The following is a 16,364-nucleotide window of genomic DNA, read 5'->3' on the forward strand; positions in this document are numbered from 1 at the left end:
AGAAAAGCCTTCAAGGAAAGCCTGACGGCCCTCAGCTCCAACAGATTGATATGGAGTGTGGACTCCGACGGAGACCAACGACCGCTGACTGTCAACTCGTTGGCACGAGTTCCCCATCCCATGAGGGATGTGTCCGTCACGATCGTCACCTCCGGCCAGCATAACCAAAACGTAGCCCCCCTCATCAGATTGCCTTCGATGGCCCACCACAGAAGGTCCTGGGCGACCGAGGGCGGCACCTGAACGGGCTCCGACATCCTGTCGGAGGACCGTGACCACTGCATCTTGAGAGCCCATTGCAGAGATCTCATCCGCAACCTGGCCTCTGGAACCAGAAGAATGCAGGATGCCATGAGGCCGAGCAACCTCAAGGACTCAAAAGCTGGGAGAGACTGGGCATGCTGAAACTTGTGCACCATCTGCTGAATGTGATGAGCCCTCACCTGGGGAGGGAAACACTGCTCCAGGGACGTGTCGAGCACTGCTCCGATGTACTGGAGCTGCTGAGTTGGCGTCAAGTGGGACTTCAAGTTGAGGGAGAAGCCTAGCTTGTGAAGGGAGTGGCAGGTGATGGACAGATGATCCAGGACTTGCTCGGGAGAGCGCGCCCTGATTAACCAATCGTCCAGGTAGGGGTAGACGTGAATCCCCCCTTTCCTGAGATACGCTGCCACCACCACCATGAGCTTGGTGAAAACCCTTGGGCGGAGGTCAATCTGAACGGCAGGACCCGAAACTGAAAGTGCGAGTCACCAACCGCGAACCTCAGGTACTTCTTGTGTTTGGGATGGATCGGCACATGAAAGTAAGCGTCCTTGAGGTCGAGAGACACCAACCAGTCCTGAAGCTGAAGGGCCTGGAGGACTTGAGAGAGAGTAACGATCTTGAACTGGTCCTTCTTGAGGAGCTTGTTCAAACCACGCAAGTCCATGATGGGTCTCAATCCTCCGTCTTTCTTCAAAATCAAAAAATAAGGGGAATACCATCCCTTGTTCCTCTCTGCTGCAGGCACCAGTTTTATGGCGCCTTTCTCCAGCAGGCCTTTGATTTCCTGCGCGAGGAGCGGATTCCTGGTGGATTGTCGTGAGGCCTCTGCCGGAAAGGAAGACAGTAGCCGTGGGCTATGATCTCCAGAACCCACAAATCTGAAGTAATGGCACGCCATTCTACAAGATGCTGCGCAAGCCTTCCACCAACCCGCGAACCATGGGACATGGCCTCATGACTGAGCTGAAGCGGCTGCGGCATTGCCTGAGGGTAAAGAGGCAACTGCCCGAGTGGCCTTGGTACCTCGAGTACCTTGTTTTCCACCTCTGGTACTCCTACGGTGGCCCCTTTGACTCGCAGCTCCTCTCGATCTACCAAAGGATGAGTAATATCGAAAGGAACCTCCCCTCCATTGCTGTCCCCTAGGACGAAAAGTCAGAGGTTGGCAAACTGTAGCGCTCAATGATTCCACTGCAGCTTTGGAGGTCTGCAACCTCTCATGGCTCTCGTCAGCCTTGCTGCCAAAAAGATGTTCACCATCAAAGGGCATGTTGAGAAGCCAGGCTTGCACATCAGGAGCAAACCCTGACTTCCACAACCACGCAAATCTGTGCATTACGGTGCTCGCCGACATGGACCGGCTGATGCAATTTGCCATGTCCAGACCCGATCGAACGGATTCACACATGGCATCCTTGCCATCCTGAACAAGAGCAAGAAAGCCATCGCGTTCCTCCCCTTCGGGAATACGTTCAGGGGCCAAAGAGACAATTCCACAGAGTATGAGTGAAACGTGCTAAGGCACACACGGAGTTGGCTGCCTGTAAAGCCATACCCTCTGAAGAAAACACTTTCTTCGCCCAGCCATCAAAATGTTTGTCGTCCCTATCAGGAGGGATGGTAGGGTATGACGCCTGTTTTGCCGGGCCCGTAGCCGCCTGCATCACCAAACTCTCCGGAGTGGGGTGCGTAGTCAAGTAGCTGGGGTCGCTACTGGCTGGGCGGTATTCTTTCGGCAAAGACTTGCTCACTGCCGGGAGACTATCCGGAGCAGTCCAAGCTGCTGCCACCCTTCTCTGCAAGGCCATATGGAATGGCAGTACTGGGGGGACCTTGGTCAAGGATATCCGTCAGGTCATCCTGCAGAAAATCCACTGGGGGCACAGACCACCCCAAGTATTCCGTCACCCTCGACATAAGGCGCCGGTACGAGGACTCAGCGTGCATGCCAGGCTCAGGCCACCCGAACTCAAACTCTGGAGAGGTGTCCAGACCACTGGCGTCGTGCAAAGACTGACGCAGGTTTTCCAGCTGGCTATGACCAGACATGAGTTCATCAGGAACCTCATCTGGAACCATGTATTCATGTGAGCTGCGTGAACCTCTTAACGAAATCATCACGCCAGATGAAATAGTAGAAGCCATCAAAACCCTCCCAAACACCAAAGCCCCGGGACCCGATGGCCTAACCAGGGAATTTTACAAGGCTTTTGCAGAAACCATAGCCCCTCTACTTGTGGAGGTATACTCCGAAGCGTTAGAAACAGGTTCCCTGCCACGATCATCCCGCAAGGCCAACATCATCCTTCTACTCGAGGCAGGCAAACCCCCCCGAAGAGTGCGCATCCTATAGACCCATATCCCCCCTCCACCTCGATAATAAAATCGTCGCTAAAATTCTCACAAGCAGGCTACTGCCGCTGATGCCGGGCCTTGTGCTCGCGGACAAGCATGGTTTGTGCCCAGGCGCTGCACGACGTTCGGCATCAGGAGACTGTTTGGTATCACCGAGGCCCTAGACACCACCTGCCAAGCTGTCGCGGTTCTACTCGATGCCGAAAAGGCGCTCGACACCGTAGAGTGACCCTTCTCATTTGCCGTACTTACTCAGATGGGCCTGGGCGCCCAATTCATTAAACCTGTCTCCTTCTTATACAGCGATCCCCAGGCTACAATTCTGGTAGGATTGGCGAGATCCTCCCCCATCAGGTTACAACGAGGCACTAGAGAGGGGTGCCCACTCTCTGCACTAATTTTCGCCTTAATAATGGAACCATTAGCATCAAATCTACGCTCCCAACAACTCCACAGAGGCCTCACTCTGGGCCTGCACAGGTTGATTATATCACTGTATGCGGATGATGTGGCGCTATTTGTTCGAGACCCCGTAGAGAACCTAAACCCAGTCATGAGTTAAGTGATTAAGTTTGGAGCAGTATTGGGCTTAAAAATTAACCATACAAAATCAATTATTTTTCCACTCACCCCTAGTACTAAACTATTTGCTGACGACTACAACTTCGCTTGGGAATCCTCTAAAGTCCGCTACCTGGAGATACTGATGTCGCTAAATTACCACGGGGTATTCCACGACAACTACGAAGCAGTAGCAAAAACACTGCAAGAAAAAGTAAACCGCTGGAAATCACTCCCTCTGAGCCTATGAGGGAAAGCCTCCCTGGTCAAGATGGTGATACTGCCAAAATTACTATACCTTTTCTCTAATATCCCAACTTTGATCCCACAAGCATTCATGAAGAAAATTAAAAGCCTGGTTCTCGACCTACTATGGGCGGGCAAACCAGCCAGAGTTGCCCACTCGTCGCTGATACTCCCAGTGTCCAGTGGCGGACTAGCCCTTCCTGATGTGCAGAGATACTTCTGGGCGGCCCAAGTGCAATTTCTCAGCTTTTGGTACGCTACACACTATCAGACCACACGTACAGATAGAACGGGCATTAGCAACGCCCAATCTATTAAGAGGCGTGATCATTATTCAGCTCCCAGTGCCCACTCACACTATGAACGTGGTTTTAGCGACATACGAGGTTTTGAAAAAACTTGCACGGAAATACAATGTTCAGGTGCAGTATTCGCCCCTCTTCCAATCAAATGTATTCCAGGGGTTCAGTGAACTTCTGAAAGAGTCTTTCATCAGTGGATGGGAAAGCTACAGATAACTTCGCTGGGAGACCTATTCAGTGAAGGCACCTTTATTACGCCCCAACAAGCAACTGAGAGAGGAGGTAACACACCCCTAGATAAGTTAATTTACTTCAGAACCAGATATACCCTACAAGCCTTATTCCCTACATTCCCGCAACAACCGCCAACATGGCAGTTACTACACAACGTGATTCAAAGTCCAGGGCGAAGGCAGACTTGTCTCACAAATCTATAAATCCATCCTAACTGACACGGTCTCTGTTGATACTCGCACGAAAACTAGATGGGAGAGGTCCCTTCAACTAACTATCCCAGACGAGGAATGGGCTTACATTTTAAAGCAAACCCAAAAAATTGCCCTCAATTCTCGCCTAAAGCAAATACACTTCAACTATCTGCACCAGACATATTTCACTCCCCCAAAAAGGAACAAACAACAACCAGACCAAACCAAACGGCAAAATGGGAGAGGTGCGGATATCCATCTGCAGATTTTGTCCATCTCGCTTGGGACTGTCCCAAACTAACCCCATTCTGAAATCAAAACCTTCAGACCACATCAGAAATTATAGGAGAAGAGGTGCAACCCATCCCAACGGCAGCCTTGCTCGGGATGACGAAACAGCTCTCACCCGGAATAAGGAAACTGGCAGGACTTCTACTGACCCTAGCTCGAAGGAGAGTGGCAATGTCATGGGGCAGAGGACCAGTACTATCAGTGACACACTGGCGTAAAGATATCCTGTACTGCCAAGACGTTGAGTCTGAATTTATAAGTACACTCCCCCAACATGCACGTCCCCCCCGACATATGGGGGCCCCTAGTGTCCTTTTTGATTAATGAAGCAGACGAGAGCTCTTCTATGACTTCATCAGGGAGACATAGTCCCTAATACTCCGTTCATGGGTTCACCGAGGTACAGAAACCAGTGCCTATCCAACCAACTTGACAGATGCTGCTATAACATTGAATTTTACGTTCCGGGGGGGGTGGGGTTCAAGGAAGGCACTGGGGTTATGCGCCCTAGAGAGGGGCGCACTGTTATGTAACTTTTCTTTTTTCTTGTTTTAAAATCTAAAAATAAAGTTCTTAAAAAAAGGAACCATGCCTTCATCAGACCCTTTCATCCACCTCATAGATGTAATCCAGAGGCTGGAATAAATCCCTGGATGAAGGCACAGAAAAAGGCTCAAATATAGGCCTTACTGACTTCTGCAGGGCCTTTCTCGGAGTTTCCATCGGTCTCCGGGGCACCTCCGACAAAGCCTCCTCAAAAGGTGTCGACAGAATCGGCGTTGACGTCGAGCCGAAGGCATCGACACAGGCCTCGAGGGTGGAGCCCGAGCGTGTCCTTCGACAGCCTGGGCGCCGATGGCGTTGACGGCTTCCTCTGAGGCGCAGCCTCGAGAGAGAGTCCTTCGACGGCCTCGGCGCCAAAGTCTTCTTCGAAGACCTCACAGGCTCCGACGGTCTCGAGGGCGTCGAGGACCGGGACCTGGAGCAGGCATGGCTAGAGTGATCCACCTTATCCGACCGGGACCCCGAAGGTGCCCGGTGATCGCGACGACCGGCCGAGCCCAAAGGCACGCGACCAGTGTCTCTAGCACGTTCCCAGCCGGCGTCTTTCGATGGCACGGACGGAACGGAGCCCTGCAACTGAAAAATCGCCATCATCTCCTTACGAAACAAATCCCATTCCGCAGGAGCTGAATGCTTGTTGGGACAAGCAACCCACCGACGGGTGGTATCCTCGGACGAGGAAGGCGACTGGTGACGGCGCTTCCTGGAGTGCCTCGAAGAGGCAGAGGAATGGCGGGACCCACTGCGGGACCGAGACCCCCTGGACATACGTCGACGATGCGGAGAGTCGCCCCTCGAATCGTCAATCGAAAACCCAGCGGATTTCGACTGCCGGGGCTTGGCCACCTTACCGACAGAAAGCTTCTTCTTACGCTCCCACAAGGCCTTCGAAGTTAACGACTGGCAATCGTCACAATCGTCCGTGACGTGGTCCTCACCGAGGCACCAGAGGCAGGCGTTGTGCGGCTCTGTCAGCGACATCTTGGAACCGCAGTCCCGACACTTCTTGAAACCCGGCCGCGTTGCTTGAAACCCGGCCGCGTTGTAGAAGACGACAAAGACATCATGAAAATCTTCACAAATGAACACGTTGTTAGGCAGAAACCTGTGCAGTTCCCTTAGGGACCACTGCAAAAGGCTTAAGACTACAGGTGTTGGCAGTTAACCCAATTGGTAGCAGTCTGTACCACCCAGATTTACCTGGTAGCTGTGGCTGAACAGCCAGACTTCTCTCAAGAAGAGTTAGACAGTATATAGAGTATACAAGATAGGTACCAACATACAGTAGCATAAGCAAACACTGACCAGAGCTTTGGTATCAAGTATATAATTATTTATTTAAAGACACACTCTAGCACTATTATTATAAGTAAGTTCAAAAAAACACAGTCACTATTATCATATGTACATCCCTTATTCCACAAGTCTTAGTTAACACCACTTTTTTCCAGACAGAGGTGAGCGCTTAACTAAAGATGGCACTCCAATAAGTTTAAGAAAAAGGGAGGGAAAAGGCAGAAATTAGGAACAGCACACAACACAATCCTTCAAAAGCACTCATAAAGGAAGGAAAGTCAAAGTCTACTTGTGAGCGGGGGCGCTGTTGCGCACGACTGGAAATGGCCGCTCGTGTGTAAGCTCTGGCGAAGACGAGGGCCGTAATGCCGAGATATCCGTCGATATAGTCCGGTTCTTCACGACAAACGCCAGAGACGTGTGGCAGGGTGTGCAGAACCGCCCGGCGGGGTTTCAGGACCCAGGTTGGTGTGGGGCCGAAGCGGCAGCCACACCGCCGACACACGCGCCGAAGGAGGGAGCAGCCTGAGGCGCGGCCCGGAAAGCTGGGAGGAGCCTGGCCCCAATCTACGCGAGCAGCGGCCGGGAAACAACCGACAGGGCCATACTGCAGACGCGCTGCGTATGATCCGGAAGACGAGGAGGGGTGGAGAACCCCTCCTGATGCCATCGGCTGCGCCCAGATAGACAAGAGAAGAGGACCGCGGGCGCTGCTGCGGGGCTGACATTCTAGCACCCGCACTGGGAAACAGCGAACCCGAGCAAGGTCCACACGCTCCCACGGAGGGGGACCGAGGACGTTCTCGAGCCTGTTGGAACCAGGCGGACATCTCAGAGCCCTGCAGCGGCTGCCTGGAGAACTTGCAAGGTAGGCGGACAATTGTAGGAAGCCGGGCCCCCCCTGGCGGGAACCCCATCGGGCGACAGCCACTCCGGTGGGCGCACCGAGGCGTTGGGAGATAGTGAAGGTCACAGCCCTGTGGCTGGTCCTTGGGCCCCGCGCTGGACTGAGTCCTCCCAAACTACACATTAATCTGAGCAAGGCCATATGGGCAGGAACTGAAGGAACATTGAACTGTGCCCCGATCCCGAGACATGGGAATAGCAGTCTTCGCGAACAGTCAGGAGGGGGCTTAGGAAAACGCATTGAAACGGCTGAGGTCTCATGATATAAAACACTTCCTGATTCATCCCATGTGCGAGGCCTACGGCAATATTGTCCGCGAAGAACTGTATAGTTAGTGCATTGATTGAGGGATACCACCATCAGTAAAGGGCTCCCGAAATACTGAGTACTGAGCCGAGGAAAGATTAGACATTGCTCTCGCCACCCCTCCGGGAAACATAGGGCACCCTCTGACCACAGTGCAAATCCCAAGGCGATTATTTGTTGGAGTTCGCTGACCCGGGGCTTCTGACAGGGAGGAAATAACAACGATGCCCAAAGGTTTTGGCCCAAAGAAGGGAACAGGAGCCATTGACAGATATACAACGACAATGCGGAAGGAGTCCGAGCGGGCTTTAACAGAGGAGGTTTCCCCCTTGGAACAAATGGCTCCTCCACCGCCGATGATGGACCCCCAGGCGGTCTTTTTAGCTATGCAACAGGGCTTTTCCTCCCTAAACGAAAAACTCGATGGAATAACAGCGAACGTTGCCACTATCAGATCACAGCTAGATAAAACTACATCACGAATGACCGAAGCAGAGACGAGGATATCTGGCGCGGAAGATGCACTTGAGACCTTGAAGACCACAGTTTCCACGATGGCAATCGAACTGGGAACAGTAAAAGCTAAATGCGAGGATTTGGAGGCTAGATCCCGGCGAAATAATATCCGCATTATCGGAATACCGGAGGAAGCAATAAAAGGATCCATGGAAAAGGCAGTGGAGGACCTTCTTCGCAATCTTCTGGGGGACCCTGGATGGTCGGCAATGTTCATTGTAGAACGTGCACATAGATCGCTCGCCCCAAAACCGAAACCGGGTGCATACCCTAGGCCTATAATAGCGAGACTGATAAATTATCGTGACAGAGACTTAATTTTGAAGGCTGCTAGAGAAAAGCAAGAATTGAGATGGGAAACCAGCGTCATCCGTATCTTCCCAGACTTCACGCTGGCGGTTCAGCAGGAGAGAAAGCAGTTCATAGAGGTCAAGAAACTACTCCGGGCCCGTCAGGTACAATATGCAATGCTCTACCCGGCAAGATTGAAAATCCAGCATCAAAACAAAGTATATTTCTTCACGTTCCCGGATGAGGCGGCAAATTTCATTGAAACTCATATACCCGTGCCAACTGCACAGAAGACGAATGGAAATGTCCCCTGAACTAAAGGGTTATCCGACAACAAGCACGTCAATGGAGAACACTAGACTCATGTAAAAGTAGGGCCCCCTCCAAGGGAGCCGGAAGTAATAGGGAAGAAATATCGACCATTGCAAATCACGAAGATCGGAGAAAGTCCCGCATGTGTCATCATCAGTGAGAGCAACATGAAGAACCTGGACTGATTTAACGAAACGAAAAGGCATGGGCACTTGCACTCGCCACAGTTCCCCCTGTAGCAGGTGCACAATACGAGGGATGGGAGGGGGTGGGGGAAAATTGAAGTACATAGTTGGAGTTCGGGGAACTATGAGGGAGGGGGGAGGGTGAGGAACGGTTTTGCGGGAATTGGTTCTGTATCGGGAAGTTTAAGAACAAAAAGCACGTTGGTTCAAGGCACTTTGGTTCTAGAGCACGCACTACACATACACCATCAAACACATGACCACACCTGTGTTATAGATAATGGCTGAACACGACACAGGCACTATTAAAATGCTGAGCTGGAATGTTAGAGGATTGGGGGCTCGAGTCAAGAGGAGGAAAATATTTGCCTAGGTCAACAGACAGAACCCTAAAATTATCTTCCTACAGGAAACACACATAGGGCCTGAGTACGCGGGTCCATTGGTTGCGCATTGGGGGACGCATCAGTACTACACTAAATATTCCAAAAGGGCTAGAGGGGTGGCCATTTTAATTCACAAAGCCCTCCCGTTTACTTGCAGCACCGCCGATTGTGACCCTGAAGGGAGATACGTACTACTTCATGGCACCCTAGGCGACAAAGAGGTGGTCCTATTAAATGTATATGGCCCCAATATAGACGATGCAGAGTTCTATACAACATTATTTGGAAAACTTGCATCTTATCCCACTGCCAGATTGATAATCGGGGGGGATTTTAACACGATTCTTGACACACATCTAGATCGTACCTCAACACAACAGAGGGCATTGTCGAGAGCGGCGCAGAATATACTCACCCACATGACTGACCTGAATGTGAAGGATGTATGGAGGGTGTTAAATCCGCTGAAAAGGGAATATACATATTACTCCACTGTACATGACATGCATTCTCGAATTGATTTATGGCTGGTAGATGATGAGGTGTTAACATGGACTGAGAACGTACATATCTACCCCAGAACATATTCTGATCACTCCCCGATACAGTTAACGCTGTGCATTCCAGATGCTAAAGTGTGGAAAGCACCATGGAAATTCAAACCGGCGGCCCTACAGGACCTGGTGTACAAAACTGCACTGACAAAATACATACAGGACTATTTTGACATAAATGAGAATTCAGTAGCTAGCCAGGCCATATTGTGGCAGGCGTTTAAGGTCTGTATTCGTGGTAACTCAATCTCCACAGAGGCGGGAGTCCTCAAAGATATCAGGGGAAGATTGGCGCGCCTGGAAACGCACATAGCCTCTCTTCAATCGTTATATGCACACACATCATCCGCACAACTGAGCTTAGAGATTAAGCTGAAATTAGATGAATACAAGGAAGGGGCGGACCGTGAGATCCGATATTTCGACAGACCAAGAACTGCTCGTAGATACGGGGAAAGTGAGCGCCCAGGTAGACTATTAGCCAGAACAATAAGGGGCGAGGGGGGCCATGCAACAATACCATGCATAACGCTAAAGGACGGCACAGTTACCACCGACAATGCTAGAGTACAGGAGGTGTTCTATGAATACTATAAGGCATTGTACTCCCCTCAATGTAATGCAACTGAAGAGGAGATTGATGAATATCTCTCCCGCATACCAACAACATTATTAGCAGATGTTACTAGAGAATCACTTGAGAATCCGATAACGGAGGCAGAGATAGCAGAAGCTATAAAAGCCTTGCCTAACGGGAAGGCCCCAGGGACGGATGGCCTTGGAGCAGAATTTTACAAGGAATTCAGTACTATCTTGGTTCCTAGGCTACACGCCGTCTGGGTAGAGGCCTTAGACAAAGGGGAATTACCTGAGACCACCAGGGAAGCGGTGATTACACTATTACTCAAACCAGGTAAACCACCAGAGGAATGCGGCTCGTATAGACCCCTATCATTAATTAATACGGATGCGAAGATTTTTGCGAAAATACTGGCAACCCGATTATCACCACTTATGCCCCATATGGTCCACCAAGACCAAGCGGGGTTTATCCTGGGCAGATCCACGGCAACGAATATTAGGAGATGTTACAATATATTGGCCAAACTAGCCCCAGAAACACAGGGAGTGGCAGTGTCTCTTGATATGCATAAAGCATTTGATACAGTTTACTGGCCCTTTCTATTTGGGGTTATTAGAAATTATGGGTTTGGCCCTTATATCATGAAATGGATACGGGTACTATATGCGCATCCCTACGCCAAGATTAGAGTCAACGGCACGCTGACGGAGATATTAGAATTATTCGGTGGAACCAGGCAGGGATGCCCTCTATCGCCACTGCTGTTTGCCCTGGTGATAGAGCCCCTAGCGGATATACTGAGGTCACGCTACAGCACATTTGGACTGAGGGTAGAGGGTAGACTCCATATCATCAATCTTTATGCTGACGACATTTTGTTGTACTTACGGGATCCAGATCGTACGCTCGCCAAAATTCTCGCTGAAGTTAATAAATTTGGAGACTTCTCGGGCCTGCGTCTTAACCGATCCAAATCGGAGATCTTCCCGCTTACAAAAAATACCGTGGTACCTAATGACCTACATGGCCTCATTTGGAGCCCTGTGCATATCAAATATCTGGGGGCACACATAGCCAGAACAGTACAATTATCACGGGCCTTGAACTATAGCGCGCTAGCGGACGCATTATGTATTAAGATAAAGCGTTGGGACGCTCTACCAATCTCGATGATGGGAAGAATAGCCCTTATTAAGATGATAGTGTTACCAAAACTGTTCTATTTGTTTAGCGCTGTGCCGGTTTGGCCGGGCCGAGCCCTGTTTACTAGGATGAGTAGTGCGTGTATCTCCTTTGTATGGGGGGGACATCCCAGGCTGAGCTGGAGGTTGTTAACAAACACATACACTAGAGGGGGGCTAACAGCACCTGACCTAGAGCTATATTACTTATCAGCACAGGCACACTACGCAGCGCAATGGGCCGCTGTCTTCATCGATCCAGGTACCCCATCGCTAGGCACAACTGAACAAGAGGCAATTACCGCACTTCACCAAATGACCACAGCATCACACACACATCATAACTCCATAGATCCCACGAAGGTGACGGTTACGGCCTGGGTCAAGCTGGCAGACATATATGGTAAAGACAGGCTATATCATCCGAGTATGCCGATTTGGGGAGATCCTCGGACACCATTTACTCTAGACGGGGAAGTGGCTATACACTGGTCTTCCAAAGGTATATCCCAGTGGGGACAACTATTCTCAGGAAAGCTCTTTGTAAAATGGGAAGACATCCAGGAAATGGTGGGAAGGTCCAATTGTTATAAAATGCAATATATGAGAGTGAAAGCAACGATGGAAAAATTACTCCCCACCTTTCCCAATGAACCAGAGATTAATATGGGATTAGGGTATATGTTCACAGGGGGGACACAGAAAATCACAGCCTCAGCACTGTACAAAGTTATAATGCAAACACGCCCGATCCCTGAAAGCGCATCCAAAGCCAAATGGGAACAGGATCTCGAACAGCAAATCGATGATCATGAGTGGGCTAAGATCTGTGAACTCACTAAACAAATATCCTGCAACGCCAGGTATAGGCTAATACACTACAAAATAGTACACCGCACCCACTACACCCCAGCTAAGCTCAGATTAATTTACCCCGCCCTGTCGGGGGAATGCCCAAGATGCGGGGCTGAAGACGCAAACATTCATCATATGCTATGGGCATGTATAAAATTGGGCGAATACTGGAAGGAGGTGTGTGCAGCTCTAGATGAAATGGCAGATCAACCAGTAGAATGGGTACCACGGTTATGTTTATTGGGCGCGACAGGGAAAATGGACCCAACCTGGCGGAAGCTGCTAAACCTTGGCTTATTGATAGCAAAGAGAGTGATACTTATGAGGTGGAAAAGTGCAAACCCCCCGACGAAGGCAGATTGGGACAACGACATGCTATGGACTAATGATACAGAAGAACTGTATATTGATTCGGTGCTGCCCTCCTCAAAACCGAGGAATATATGGGCTAGGTACAAGCAATATTTAACAGACAAGGCGGAGAGTGAAAATACCGAAATTGTGGTACTATGATATGTGTGCATGTAATGTGCTAAATATGCTGTATGATTTGTATGTGCTTACCTCGTGCAACGTTAAATAAAGTTGTTAAAAAAAAAAAAAGTCTACTTGTGAGCAAAAAGTTCAGAGGCTAGGCTCCCTCTTGGAGAAAGTAGAACACCAATGCGCCCAATATCACACAGTTTAAAAGGCTTGGAGAGTCTTGCAGAGAGTTCAGGAAAGAATCAGTTCAGTTTAGAAAAGTTCAGTTAGCCAGCCTAGGGCCAACCAAAGTGATAAGTTGAGGCTTTAAGAGTCACCCCACACAGACCGTTGCGAGGGAGGCCAGGCGGACACAATACCTTTAAAGTGGAGAGGATCCTCCAGCGGGGGCAGTTATTCCTGGCAGCGGGTGCAAGATGCGGCAAAGAGGTGATCTCGACGTGGAGGAAGGCTGAAGGTCGTTGCACTGCCAGGGAAGAAACCAGCCGCGGAGTTCTCCGGTTAAAAGGTACTACCCTTTTATTCGCGGTAGTGGAGAAAACGTGGTATTCCGGTTGCCGGGGTGCTTGGCACAGGCAAGGCGGCCACGAGATGATCCGGGAAGGCGAAAAGGCGGGCAAACTGGTTATCCCCACCAGTCAAAGAAAGAAGACTCTTCGGAATGAAGATATCCTCTGTCGTCGGGAAAAGTGGTGAGACGGTTCAGCAGGGCTCCACCGGTGTTGTCGTGGTTTCAGGTTGGATCAGCTTCTCCCTCTTCGGATTCTTTGGTCCTGTGGCGACGTCTGAAGTCCAAGTCCCTAAAGCCCTGCTTTTACACAGAAAACCCCCATTCATCAGTCCTAGCTGTCACTCAAACATGCTAAGTGGTGAGCCGGGCGGCTCACCACTGGGCCAATCACACCAGAGTGTGACTTGAGTTGCCGAGGCAACTCAGTCCAGGGTGCCTAAACCCCCTCCCACACCCCCTGTGTACCCAGACAGAGTGGCACCACTTTTGGAGGCTTCTGTGGAGAAGCCAGCCAAAAAGTGGAACAAAGGGCTCGACTTGGGTTGGAGTCACAGAAGCGAACACAAACGCCATTTTGAAACCGAGTTTCGGCAAAAAATACCAACCGGTGAATTGATATTCATTTAATAAACCGGCGGTATGTTCGAGGCTATATTAAAAAGAGGTAGCCTCGAACAATGGGAAAATCCCATAGGAATATATTTGCGGTCGAATATAAAAAGTAGTATCCACTGCCACCAGCCAAAACTCGGTCGGGGGGAACTGGACAGTGCCCCCTCGAACAACAGACCCCGGGGCAATCGAATTGCCCCGACCAGTACGTCCACAATATGATGGTTTGTACTGGTTCTGTTCACAATTTAAGACTAGTAAAGCCAATGGTGACTTTCCATGCCCTGGGAGACAGTAGTCAGTCCCAGGGTATGGAGTCTATGTTTGGGGGTCGCTACGACACCCCTGGGTTACTGCACGGAGGGTGCTGTGTAACCCACATACCAAAAACACGTGAAGCCCTATGGGGAAAAGGACCCCATAGCCCATAATACACATACAAAGTCAAAGGAACACCTCAAATCATGTCAAAGAGTGGGAGAAAAAGAGTCTCACTCTTAGCAGGAGAACAAATATAAACCCCAAAAATCCAGCAAAGCTGCTGGGGGACTCACTAGGTTTGGGAAATTAGCCTTAACAGAGAATTCTCCCTAACACAGGCTCGAAGGACCGAAAGAACAGATACTCAGAAGAACCGAGGCGCGCAAGATCTACGAAGCGAACACGTTCGCGGAAAAAACGGAACTGAGGCTACGGGCGTTGTGCGTCCTACTTATAACATCTGGTGACGTCGGCTCGACGGAGGCCCTCGAGGACAGCGTATCGACACAGACAATTTCCCGAAGCAGCGCAGCTGTGGTGATTACCTGATTACCTGTCATAGATATGGAATACATCGGAGGACCCAATCCCCTCGAAGTAAGATATTAGAACTGGAGTGGTCCAAGTTCCCTTACAGGTTTTTGAACTTGAAGCAACAGATGATGCGCAAGTATTTGTAGCTAATGTATATAATAGGGCATCTTCTCCAAAGGCGCCAAATCTCCCTGCAATACAAATAAGGGATTATGGCAGAAACAACATGGGAATGAAGTAGCGCTGATATGTGGGGGCAACTGGAACCTTAAAATGGGAAACGGTCCCCCAGAGGGGTTGTATGATCCTGAAGAAGATAGAGCGCTGGACGTTACTGTGCCACGGATGAAGGATTGTAGATCCTGCGCAGAGGTGTGTGAGACAAGAATTGATGTAGTAACCATGTGGGAGACTACAAAACACTTGTCCTCTTGGTATTAGATAACCCACCTTTTGGTATAGGCCTGTACTACACAAGTTCGTAGTGTGACTGAGCATCCAGGTTTATCTCAAGAGGGGTAAACGTGAGCTGTAGAGCTGTAGCAATGAAATGCACTAATACAAGTAGCCAAGTAACACTTATTATTTATTTCGTTAATAGTATTTTTAAATAAGCATTCTTTAAAAAAGGCAATATTTGTTACAATCAACACAAAGCTAGTAGATACTCTTTGTAGATGCTTCTTACACACTTCCTACACCCGGAGGTGACTTCACTAACTATGACAGTAATGGCATTTATATATCACTAGTACACTTTCTAGACTCTGAGGTTTGTAGAAAGGAAAGGTTAAGGGAAGGGAAGGAAAAAGGTTAACCAGGTTCCCAGAGCATGTGAGCACTTAAACGTTCCAATGAAGTCTAGATAAAAACCTTTCCCAGCAATAATAGTTAGAAACCAAGTTATCACCTGTGAGGGACAGTAAGTTTCAAAGTCAAATGGACTTGAAGAGTGTGCAGGGAGCCAGGACATCCAAAGTCAATTGGAGCACAGTCTATGGAGCTGAGTCACTTCCTAGATGGCAAAGTCTTGCACAAAGTTAGAGAGTTTGTTGAAGAAAAGTCACTGTAGAGTCACAAGCGGTTACACTTGTGAAGAGTAGAGCTGCAATCAACTCTAGCAAAGTAGCTACTGCAAGTCTCAACGGAGAAGAGCAAAGCTAAAGACACTGAGGTGAGTACCCCAAGTCCCAACAGTACAGTTGGTTAGAAGAAGAGGGGTCCAGCTGGCTTCTGTTTGGTTGCAGCAATGCAGATTCTGGGTTCCTGCACCGCAATCGTAGGGACAAGAGAGAAGACATCTGGAGGACTCCTGCGGCAGCCATTCAGAGGTCGGTGGCAGCTACGGGCTCTTTTCAGATCAGCAGCACTTCGCGGTTTCAGCGCTCGGTAAACAGCACCACCGCGGATCTTGGACACCGGTTGGGCTTCCTTCACTCCTTGAGCCCTGCACTCTGGCGACTCGAGCTCTAGTTGTCCTGCTTCTGGAGGGTCCAGGGGAGACTCCTGGAGGTTCTGGCTGGATCACAGACAGTGCACTCGACTACGGATTTCTCGACCCCTGGCACTCGGTTCTT

The 16,364-nt window shown here is 49.8% G+C and overlaps 1 protein-coding gene across 4 annotated transcripts in view; it reads right to left on the bottom strand.

The window, feature by feature from the left end:
• The window catches only part of STK25 (serine/threonine kinase 25), a 1,190,884-nt gene that overhangs the window by 576,572 nt on the left and 597,948 nt on the right, over positions 1 to 16,364 (bottom strand). The gene's annotated exons all lie outside the window — the stretch shown is intronic.

Source organism: Ambystoma mexicanum, chromosome 10 (genome assembly GCF_040938575.1).
Source record: "Ambystoma mexicanum isolate Mex_15411 chromosome 10, UKY_AmexF1_1, whole genome shotgun sequence".
NCBI lineage: Eukaryota > Metazoa > Chordata > Amphibia > Caudata > Ambystomatidae > Ambystoma > Ambystoma mexicanum.